We start from the raw sequence: 11615 nt of genomic DNA on the forward strand, positions 1-11615 counted from the left end.
GTTGTTGGATTCTGTTTGCTAGAGTTTTGTTAAGGATTTTTGCATCTATGTTCATCAGTGATATTGGCCTGTAGTTTTCTTTTTTTGTGGCATCTTTGGTTTTGGAATTAGGGTGATGGTGGCCTCATAGAATGAGTTTGGAAGTTTACCTTCTTCTGCAATTTTCTGGAAGAGTTTGAGTAAGATAGGTGTTAGCTCTTCTCTAAATTTTTGGTAGAATTCAGCTGTGAAGCCCTCTGGTCCTGGGCTTTTGTTTGCTGGAAGATTTTTGATTACAGTTTCGATTTCCTTGCCTGTGATGGGTCTGTTAAGATCTTCTATTTCTTCCTGGTTCAGTTTTGGAAGTTATACTTTTCTAAGAATTTGTCCATTTCATCCAAGTTGTCCATTTTATTGGCATAGAGCTGCTGGTAGTAGTCTCTTATGATCCTTTGTATTTCAGTGTTGTCTGTTGTGATCTCTCCATTTTCATTTCTAATTTTGTTAATTTGGTTCTTCTCTCTTTGTTTCTTAATGAGTCTTGCTAAAGGCTTGTCAATTTTGTTTATTTTTTCAAAAAACCGCTTTTAGCTTTGTTGATTTTTGCTATGGTCTCTTTAGTTTCTTTTGCATTTATTTCTGCCCTGATTTTTAAGATTTCTTTCCTTCTGCTAACCCTGGGGTTCTTCATTTCTTCCTTCTCTAATTGCTTTAGGTGTAGAGTTAGGTTATTTATTTGGTTTTTTTCTTGTTTCTTGATGTAAGCCTGTAATGCTATGAACCTTCCCCTTAGCACTGCTTTTACAGTGTCCCATAGGTTTTGGGTTGTTGTGTTTTCATTTTCATTCATTTCTATACATATTTTGATTTCTTTTTTGATTTCTTCTATGATTTGTTGGTTATTCAGAAGCATGTTATTTAGCCTCCATATGTTTGAATTTTTAACAATTTTTTTCCTGTAATTGAGATCTAATCTTATGCCCCTGTGGTCAGAAACAGATGACTGGAATGATTTTTCAATTTTTTTTTTGACATTTTTCCAAGACCAGATTTATGGCCAGGATGTGATCTTTCTGGAGAAATGTTCCATGTGCAGCTTGATGAAAAAGGTGAAGTTATTGTTTTTGGGGTCGAAATGTCCTATAGATATCAATTAGGTATAGCTGGTCATTGTGTCATTTAAGGTTTGTGTTTCCTTGTTAATTTTCTGTTTAGTTGATCTATCCATAGTTGTGAGTGGGGTATTAAAGTCTCCCACTATTATTGTGTTACTATTAATTTCCTCTTTCATACTCGTTAGTGTTTGCCGTACATATTGCGGTGCTTCTATGTTGGGTGCATATATATTTATAATTGTTATATCTTCTTCTTTGATTGATCCTTTGATCATTATGTAGTGTCCTTCTTTGTCTCTTTTCACATCCTTTATTTGAAAGTCTATTTTATCTGATATGAGTATTGCGACTCCTGCTTTCTTTTGGTCTCCGTTTGCGTGAAATATTTTTTTCCAGCCCTTCACTTTTAGTCTGTATGTGTCTCTTGTTTTGAGATGGGTCTCTTGTAGACAGCATATATAGGGGTCTTGTTTTTGTATCCATTCAGCCAATCTTTGTCTTTTGGTTGGGGCATTCAACCCATTTACATTTAAGGTAATTATTGATAGGTGTGGTCCCGTTGCCATTTACTTTGTTGTTTTGGGTTCACGTTTATACAACCTTTCTGCATTTCCTGTCTAGAGAAGATCCTTTAGCATTTGTTGGAGAGCTGGTTTGGTGGTGCTGAATTCTCTCAGCTTTTGCTTATCTGTAAAGCTTTTAAATTCTCCTTCATATCTGAATGAGATCTTTGCTGGATACAGTAATCTAGGTTGTAGGTTATTCTCTTTCATTACTTTCAGTACGTCCTGCCATTCCCTTCTGGCCTGGAGGGTTTCTATTGATAGATCAGCTGTTATCCTTATGGGAATCCCTTTGTGTGTTATTTGTTGTTTCTTCCTTGCTGCTTTTAATATTTGTTCTTTGTGTTTGATCTTTGTTAATTTGATTAATATGTGTCTTGGGGTGTTTCACCTTGGTTTATCTGTTTGGGACTCTCTGGGTTTCTTGGAAATTTGGGTGGGTACTTGGGTTCCTTCCCATTTTTAGGGACAGTTTTTTTCAGCTACTTATCTCTCAAGTATTTTTCTCATGGCCTTTCTTTTTGTCTTGCTTCTTCTGGACTCCTATGATTGCGACATGTTGGGCGGCGTTTCACAAGTGTCCCAGAGGTCCCTGAGGCTGTCCTCATTTCTTTTGATCCTTTTTTCTTTTTTCCTCTCTGCTTCATTTATTTCCACCATTTTATCTTCTACCTCACTTATCCTATCTTCTGCCTCCGTTATTCTACTCTTGGTTCCCTCCAAAGTGTTTTTGATCTCATTCATTGCATTATTCATTTTTAATTCACTCTTTTTTATTTCTTCTAGGTCTTTATTAAACAGTTCTTGAATCTTTTCAATCTTTGTTTCCAGGCTATTTATCTGTAACTCCATTTTGTTTTCAGGATTTTGGTTCATTTTTATTATCATTATTCTAAATGTTTTTTCAGGTAGGATTCCCTATCTCCTCCTCTTTTGTTTGACTTGGTAGGGCATTTTTCATGTTCCTTTCTTTGGGTATTTCTTTGCGTTTTCATCTGTTTAGATTGACTTGTATCTGGAGTGGGCTTTCATGTTATTCTGGAGGTCTGTGGTCCTTTTATTGTGTGGCGGAAATTAACCAGTGGGTGGGGTTAGACGATTTGGCTTGTAAGATTTCCTGGTTAGGGAAGCTTGCGTCAGTGTTCTGGTGCGTGGAATTTGATTTCTTCTCTTTGGAGAGCAATGGAGTGCCCAGTAATGAGTTTTGAGATGGGTCTATGTGTTAGGTGTGTCCTTGGGCAGCCTGTATGTTGATGTTCAGGGCTATGTTCCTGCGTTGCTGGAGAATTTGCGTGGTATGTCTTGCTCTAAAACTTATTGGCTCTTGGGTGGTGGTTGGTTTCAGTGTAGGTATGGAGGCTTTTGGACAGTCACTTATTACTTAAAGTTCCATGTAGTCAGGAGTTTTCTGGTGTTCTCAGGTTTTGGGCTTAAGTCTCCTGCCTCTGGATTTCAGTTTTATTCTTCCTGTAGTCTCAGGACTTCTCCAACTATACAGCCCTGATAAGAAAACTTCTAGGTTAATGGCTAAAAGATTCTCCCCCGTTAGGGACACCCAGAGAGGTTCACAGAGTTACATGAAGAAGAGGAGAGGGAGGAGGGAGATAGAGATGATCAGGAGGAGAAAAAGGGGGACTCAAGAGGAGAGAGACAGATCTACGCAGCTGTCTGTTCCCAGGGTGTTCTCCGTAGCCCAGTCACCTACAAGGATTCACAGAATTGGATTGGGAAGAGAAGGGGAAAGGAGGAAATAGAGGTGTTCTGAGGTAGAAAACAGAGAGTCAAGATTGGGAGAGAATAATCTTCGGTTTAAAAATAGGGCTTCTCTTCTTTTTTTTTTTCTGTAAGGTTATAGTGTATTGAAAATGAAAATTAAGGAGTAGTAGAGGAGTACTAGAGGACTTTAAAAGAAATAAGAGAAAAAGAAAAATAGAAAATAGAAGAGAAAAAGGAAAGAAAAAAAGAAAAAAAAAGAAAGAAAAAGAAAAAAAAAAAATTTTTTTTTCCCCCTAATTAAAAAATCGTAAAAGTCTGTGGAAATGAAAGTTAAGGAGTAATGGGGGAGTAATAGGGGATTTTAAAGGAAAATAAAAGAGAAGAAAGAAAAAAGAAAAAAAAGAAAAAAATTAAAAAAATTAAAAAAAAAAAAAAAAGAGAAAAAAGTAAAATTATATCTAGGAGTTTCTCTGGAGCTGTTGCGGTCCGTGTGGGTTCGGCTCAGTTTCAGATAGCTCCTCGTTCCAGCTTACACTTCTCGATATCTACAGGCCCCTCCGGTGTAGTCAGCGTTTCCTAGAGGGATTTTAATCTGTTGCACCAGTCCCTTCTGAAGCGGTTCCCTTTGTTTATTTGGCTTCTGTTTGCCAGTCTCTTCAGAGCCTCATTTCCGCCCTGACACAGGCGGGCGGAGGTGGACTCTTACTCAGGTAGCTAGTTCCGTCGCTCTGCGGGGCAGGGAGGGGCTTGCGCTGCAGGAAGAGGCTGGCGCTGTGGGGACAGGCTTGCGCCGCGGGGATGGGCTGGGGCTGCCGGGAGGGGTTGACGCTGCTTTCTCCGTCTGCGCTGCTCAGGCTCCCGGCTGTTCTATATGGAGCGCGGCCCGCGCTGCGCGAGGTTCCAGCCCTCGGGTGTTCCACAAAAGCGCGGAAGGAAAAGCTGAGCCTGCTCTCTGTGCCTTCCCCGTCAGAGCGGTCCAGGCAGCCAGGGGCTTGGTGGGCGCACTCTACCCAGGTGTGGCGCGCCCCCTCCCTTCCGCGGACCCAGTCTCAGTTTCCGCTGGCGCCAGTCGGGCGCGCGCGCCTTCCGCCCTCCGCGTCCCCAGCCCCAGTCCCCGCCTGCGCCGGTCGGGTGCCTGCGCCCTGTGTCTCGCCGCGACCTTCCCCTCCCCCCTGCCTCCTGCCTCCGGCGGGGCTGGGCCGGTCCGCAGCCTGCGAGCTCCTCTCTGGACCCTCTCGGTCTCTTTGTTCTGCGAACGGCCGGCAGTGTGTTCGGGCCGGTTAATTTACTCTCTCTCTGTTGGTCTCCCACAGTTCAAGTTGGCAACTCACAGAAGTTCCCTCCGATTGTCCTCAGGGCACTCGGGCCCGGACCCTACCCCAAGCAATGCCGCCTAAGAGCTCCCGGGACGGATCTCCGTCCTTAGCTCTTTTGTCTCACTTTTTATCTTTTATATTTTGTCCTACCTCCTTTCGAAGACAATGGGCTGCTTTTCTGGGCGCCTGATGACCTCAGCTAGCGATCCAAAGTTGTTTTGCGAAGTTTGCTCTGCGTTCAGTTATTCTTTTGATGAATTTGTAGGCGAGAAAGTGGTCTCCCCGTCCTACTCCTCCGCCATCTTGGCTCCTCCCCACACAGGCTTTTTCTACTTCTGATTCCTGGGCTTCTCCTTGTGGTGTCCTCTCTTGTTATGGAGCACAGGCTCTAGAAACACAGGCTTCAGTAGTTCTAACAGATGAGCTTAGTTCTCTTGAGGCATGCAGAATCTTCCCAGAATATGGATTGAACCCATGTCCCCTGCATTGGCAGGTAGATTCTTAATCACTGGGCCTCCAGGGAAGTCCCAAGCATTTTATATTTTATCTCCTTTTCCCACTAAACAAGGAACTTCTCAAGAGCTATAGTATTGGCGTTTTTGTGGTTTTCCATTTTCGAGGGCCTCTTATCAGAGTTACTTAGGCAGACGTACTTTCCCACCTATGATGGGTAGTGTTTCATTTTCAGGTGTTCTACAGGCCAGTTGGCTCCTTCCCAAGATTGGGTAATCCAAAGGTTAACACCATACCAGGACTCTGCCGTAAGACCTTGTGGTAAAGTCAGATTGTCCTTCTTACTACTGAGTTTCACTCGTATCTGGCCTGGGCCCCAAAATGGATGCCTTTTACAGGACTGCTCATTAGAGTGAGTTTAGTATCATTGCATCATGTCAAATATTTTTCAGATAACATTTTCACATGGACTTTGGACGTTAGAAGTACATTCCTCCAATTGGGCACCTGGGTGAGTTTTACTTGTTACTTCAGCCATGTTCATGGGAGATAGTTAAGAAACAAATTGCTCAGTGACAGCCATAGGACATGAAAAAATTCAAGTACCTCCCTATTGCCTGTCTTCATGGAAGAGGTGGATGGAAAAGCGAAATATAGCCTTTGAAGATTCTGATTTACATCCCAGGTCATGTACCCAGGTCGCCGATATGGAATCAGAAGTTTTGTCTTCGTCCTTGTGTGTTTAAGACCATCAAACCTAACCCCTGGATCTTGTTGTCTTTTGTTTGTTTGTTTGAACCCATTCTCCTTCTCTGAGTGAAACTCTTCAATTGAAACATTACAGTGGACTGTCTGGATAAGGAGCATGTTTTCATCAAATCTTTGGGTTATGATCTTTTCATTTACAATAGACAAATTTTAGATCTTTCATTTACAATAGTTTCTTTTTTCTGGGCTGTGTCGGTGTAGACACTATGTCAGTTCGAAAAAAGAGCAATAAATTGCATGAACACCCCTACACAAGCACCAGCCTGTGTGAGCCATCTCTGTCTCCAGAGTTTTAGGAACTCATTCTGCCTCGGCTGCCAAGGCTCCTGGGATTAGAGACTAGCAGACAATCACACACTGCTCAGTATTTCAGGCAATACACATAGATGGACTTTGGAGTGAAGAAATCATATTTGTTGAAACCTTTGCCCAGAGTTATAAATCTGTGTGCCGCGTGGCAGGGATGTCTCTGAGTCTGGAACAAAGAACAAAGAGCATTTTAGTTAGTCACACTGAGGAAAACACAGAAGAAGCAGAAATCACAGGAGTGTTAATAACAATAAGGTACCCCGGCCCCCTCTCCTCCTGAAGGACCACCTGCCTTTTATTCAGCTCCTCAGGTGGATTTCTGAAGCATTTCGATTCCAGATCTGGACTTTCAAAACAATAAAACTAATGTTGGAATCATGCCCCAGGCCTTGGCAATCCATTTTTAATTATGAGTTTAGAGCTTGCAAAGAATCATAAAACCTCAAGGTGGCCCCAAACCTGGAAGTCAGTGTTTCCTGTCATCACTAGGCTCAGGGGGTGCCCTACAATCCAGTGTCACGAAGCCTCTCAGAGGCCCAGTAAGCCCCGCAACATTCAGTGGGACCCTTTAAAACACTGACATGATTCAGAAATATAATAATTTTTTCTTTGTAGAAACATTCTAAGTTATATAAAAGTATTAAAACATTTTCATAATTCCACAACAGCACATTTTGTTCACCATCCTCTTTTGTGATTAAGCTTATAATTGATGCGTTAAATCTTACAGAATAAAAAAGAAAAACGTGTATTTCTACTTTTGATGCTTAAATCCTGAATGCTGCCATTTATTCCAGTAAAACATCAAAGCATGCTTGGACAGGGACCTTGTTGGAGATAGCAGTATTTTACAATAGGGTGTAAAAAATTGCAAAATCAAGCCAGCTCCATGAGAATGTGCACAGCATGACGTTCTCTGTGAAGATCCTGACAGGGCCAGAAAATCCTGCACTCATAATTGCCTAAATCCTACTGTCATCACTTGCAGGGCACAGTCCATAATCAGTGGAAGGATTCCGGAGGTGTGTGATATGACCCCTGAGTTCTTATCACAGACACTAAAATTCAGACAATTAAATCTGAAAGAAAGCAATCTAGAGTAGGTGAAAACAGAGTGATTGAGGTGTGTGAATTTGTGTTGATCTTGCGCTGATTAGAGCTGCCAACAGAAGGCTCCTGCTGCCCTGAAGAGGTAGAGAGGCAGATCTTTGGAGGGAAGATTCTAATGTTATGTGATGTTATCTGGGCTTAGAAGAGAGTTCTGCAAGAACGGGGATCTGCTAAGCGTGAAGCTAAATTCTGTTGGCCTTAACCCCACGTACTTACTGAGATGATACTCGGTATGCAGTGATCTTTCATTTTTCTGTAGACTCTGCAGACCTGGTGGGCCATCTGAAGGCACATCTGCTTACAAACAGTCACACCCTGAATGTGGGATACATGTATACACCCTTGATTTTTTCACCTTGCTTTTCATTGCATTCTTCATTGAAGAATTTAACTCTGAAATTTAAAAGAGAAAAAAAAAAACTGGCTTATGTCTTGGCTTCAATTTTGTTATCTGCACAGTAACACGGTTGGTTGAACAGCATCATCACTGAGTACCCTCCCCAGCTCTGCATTCTCTTCTGTGGACTTCCGGAAGCTAAATGTTCCACGTTAGGCAGGAGCAGTGTGATCGCTGCTCCAGATTCACTGTGCGGGCCTGTTGGAAAAGCTGGGCTCTTTGCTAAAACAATGTTTTGGTGACTGCCCCTCTAAACCCAGTTCTTCACTTGTCAGCTACAGTATTGGAAATCAGGGCTCCCCAATGAGGGGAGTTCAAAGACACAGGAAAGAAAGGATATGTGGGTAAGAAGCAGTGCTTTTTCTACAAAATGATTCTCTTTTTTATCTTTTTGAGTTTCAGATGCACATTACTTATGAATTGATTACCACTTTTGTTTGCATATAATGCATTACCTTAATTTTTAGGAAGTATTTTGTTAGATGAGTTCTACAATAGTTTTTCCTTAATTTCGATATTCTCTTGAAAGGGTCTTTAAAGTGGAATGCATGATACCTTTCAGAAACCTCCATTACTTAGCTCTGTAACACTGTGAGGTGGAAAGTTTTAATTCTTCCTTTTGAATAAAGAAGAAACTAAAACACGTAGATTTAAACACATCAGGGAAACAGAATTAGTTTCCTGGTGACTCAGACAGTAACAAATATGCCTGCAATGCAGGAGACCTGGTCAGAAAGATCTGGTCAGACCTGATCAGAAAGACCTGGTCAGACCTGGGTCAGAAAGATCCACTGGAGAAAGGAATGGCTACCCACTCCAGTATTCTTGCCTAGAGAATTCCATAGACAGAGGAGCCTGATAGGCTACAGTCCTTGGAGTCACAAAGATTCGGACATGACTGAACAACTAACACACATTGTACAGGGTCATTTGAGCACTAATGGTAAACAGAGTTTAAGAAAAACATCTATTTCTGCTTTATTGACTACACCAAAGCCTTTGACTGTGTGGATCACAATAAACTGTGGCAAATTCTGAAAGAGATGGGCATACCAGACCACCTGACCTGCCTCTTGAGAAATCTGTATGCAGGTCAGGAAGCAACAGTTAGAACTGGATATGGAACAACAGACTGGTTTCAAGTAGGAAAAGGAGAACATCAAGGCTGTATATTATCACCCTGCTTATTTAACTTATATGCAGAGTACATTATTAGAAACACTGGGCTGGAAGAAGCACAAGCTGGAATCAAGATTGCCAGGAGAAATATCAAGAACCTCAGATATGCAGATGACACCACCCTTATGGCAGACAGTGAAGAGGAACTAAAAAGCCTCTTGATGAAAGTGAAAGAGAAGAATGAAAACATTGGCTCAAACTCAACATTCAGAAAACGATGATCATGGCATCTGGGCCCATCACTTCATGGGAAATAGATGGGGAAACAGTGGAAACAGTGACAGACTTTATTTTTTGAGGGGGTTCCAAAATCACTGCAGATGGTGATTGCAGACATGAAATTAAAAGACGCTTCTTATTCCTTGGAGGAAAGTTATGACCAACCTAGATAGCATATTAAAAAGCAGAGACATTACTTTGCCAACAAAGGTCCATCTAGTCAAGGCTATGGTTTCTCCAGTAGTCATGTATGGATGTGAGAGTTGGACTATAAAGAAAGCTGAGCACGAAGAATTGATGGTTTTGAACTGTGGTGTTCGAGAAGACTCTTGAGAGTCCCTTGGACTGCAAGGAAATCCAACCAGTCCATCCTAAAGGAGATCAGTTCTGAGTGTTCATTGGAAGGACTGATGCTGAAGCTGAAACTCCAATACTTTGGCCACCTGATGCGAAGAGCTGACTCATTTGAAAAGACACTGATGCTGGGAAAGATTGAAGGCAGGAGGAGAAGGGGACGACAGAGGATGATTTGGTTGGATGGCATCACCAACTCAATGGACATGAGTTTGGGTAAAATCCGCGAGTTGGTGGTGGGCAGGGAGGCCTGGCATGCACAGTCCATGGGGTCGCAAAGAGTTGAACGCGAATGAACTGAACTGAGCTGAACTGACTGGTAAAGAAGCTCCCCTGGCCGTGCAGGAGGCATCAAAGGTATGGGTTTGATCCTCGGGTTGGGAATATCCCCTGGAGGAGGGCATGGCAACCCACTCCAGTATTCTTGCCTGGATAGTCCCATGGACAGAGGAGCCTGGCGGGCTGCAGTCCATGGGGTCGCAAGAGTCAGACATGACTGAAGCAACTTAGCATGTACAGGATCAATTTAAGATGTACAGATGACACTTCTGTTGAGGAGAGAAGGGACTTTCCAGCATGAGTGAAATCATTTGGATTTAATACCCTACAGATGCTGCTCTAAGGCAGGTATCTGATTGTGGCAGCATCTGGATAAATACCCAGATAATTTTATTTTCCCCACTAGGTGTCTTTCTTTTAGGCTTACTGTCTTAAGCCAGCTACCTTGTCCTTTCTTTATGCTTCAGCACTGACATCCCATAAGTTCAGTTCAGTTCAGTTTAGCTGCTCAGTCGTGTCCAACTCTTTGCAACCCCATGAGCTACAGCATGCCAGGCCTCCCTGTCCATCACCAACGCCTGGAGCCTACCCAAACTCATGTCCATTGAGTCAGTGATGCCATCCAACCAAATCATCCTCTGTCATCCCCTTCTCCTCCTGCCCCCAATCTTTCCCAGCATCAGGGTCTTTTCAAATGAGTTAGCTCTTCACATCAGGTGGCCAAAGTATTGGAGTTTCAGCTTCAGCATCAGTCCTTCCAATGAACACTCAGAACTGAGCTCCTTTCGGATGGACTGGTTGGATTTCCTTGCAGTCCAGGGACTCTCAAGAGTCTTCTCCAACACCATAGTTCAAAAGCATCAATCCTTTGGCACTCAACTTTCTTTATAGTCCAACTCTCACATCCATACATGACCATTGGAAAAACCATAGCCTTGTCTAGATGGACCTTTGTTGACAACGTAATGTCTCTGCTTTTTAATATGCTGTCTAGGTTGGTCATAACTTTCCTTCCAAGGAGTAAGCATCTTTTAATTTCATGGCTGCAATCACCATCTGCAGTGATTTTGGAGCCCAAAAAAATAAAGTCTCTCACTGTTTCCACTGTTTCCCCATCTATTTGCCATGAAGTGATGGGACTGGATGCCATGATCTTACATGATCTGACATCCGATGAAGGTTGGAAATTGAACCACACTCAGACCAAAATTATATCTCCTTAAAAATCTCCCTGGGGTGCAGAGTGAAATCAAATCAACAGTGGTATGGAAAGCTATCTGCTCAGGAAGCAGCTCAGGACCCCAGGTAAGTTAGGTCATCTCTGACCTCTTCCCTGAGGCCTTAACCCTGAGGGTATGAAATGGAATTGAATAAGGGGGTATGCATTCTCCAGAGATCACAGATGAAGGGGTCAAAAAAACAAGACCCATCCCCATACACCAGAGAGCAACTTTCAGTGGTATAAATCCACTCGGTAGAATATTTGTTATAGAATCAGAGAACTTAAACTCCATTAAATCATCCAATTTATAAACTGCTTTCAAATAATTCACAAGTATTCATTGAATTACTTCTTGCACTCCCAGGCATGTACTGGAATGGAATCCAACCTGTACTGTTTTTTCAAGACAGATTATCTCAAAGTATCCTTTGGTCATCTTTTCTAGTCTCATCAGCATCAGCCACCCAGTTAATATCTAACCTAAATCACTCCTGCTACTTATTTAAGTCTCTATTTTCTTTGACACCTATGAGATGTGGGAAAACAGCAAGTATCCTTTTCTGGAAACTTCTCAGTGCTGTGATTCAGAGTGAATAGAGCATGTAGGGAAGAATCTCAAAGAACATAGTTTAATTC

Source organism: Cervus canadensis, unplaced genomic scaffold, assembly GCF_019320065.1.
Source record: "Cervus canadensis isolate Bull #8, Minnesota unplaced genomic scaffold, ASM1932006v1 Scaffold_015, whole genome shotgun sequence".
In the NCBI taxonomy this organism is placed as follows: Eukaryota; Metazoa; Chordata; class Mammalia; order Artiodactyla; family Cervidae; genus Cervus; species Cervus canadensis.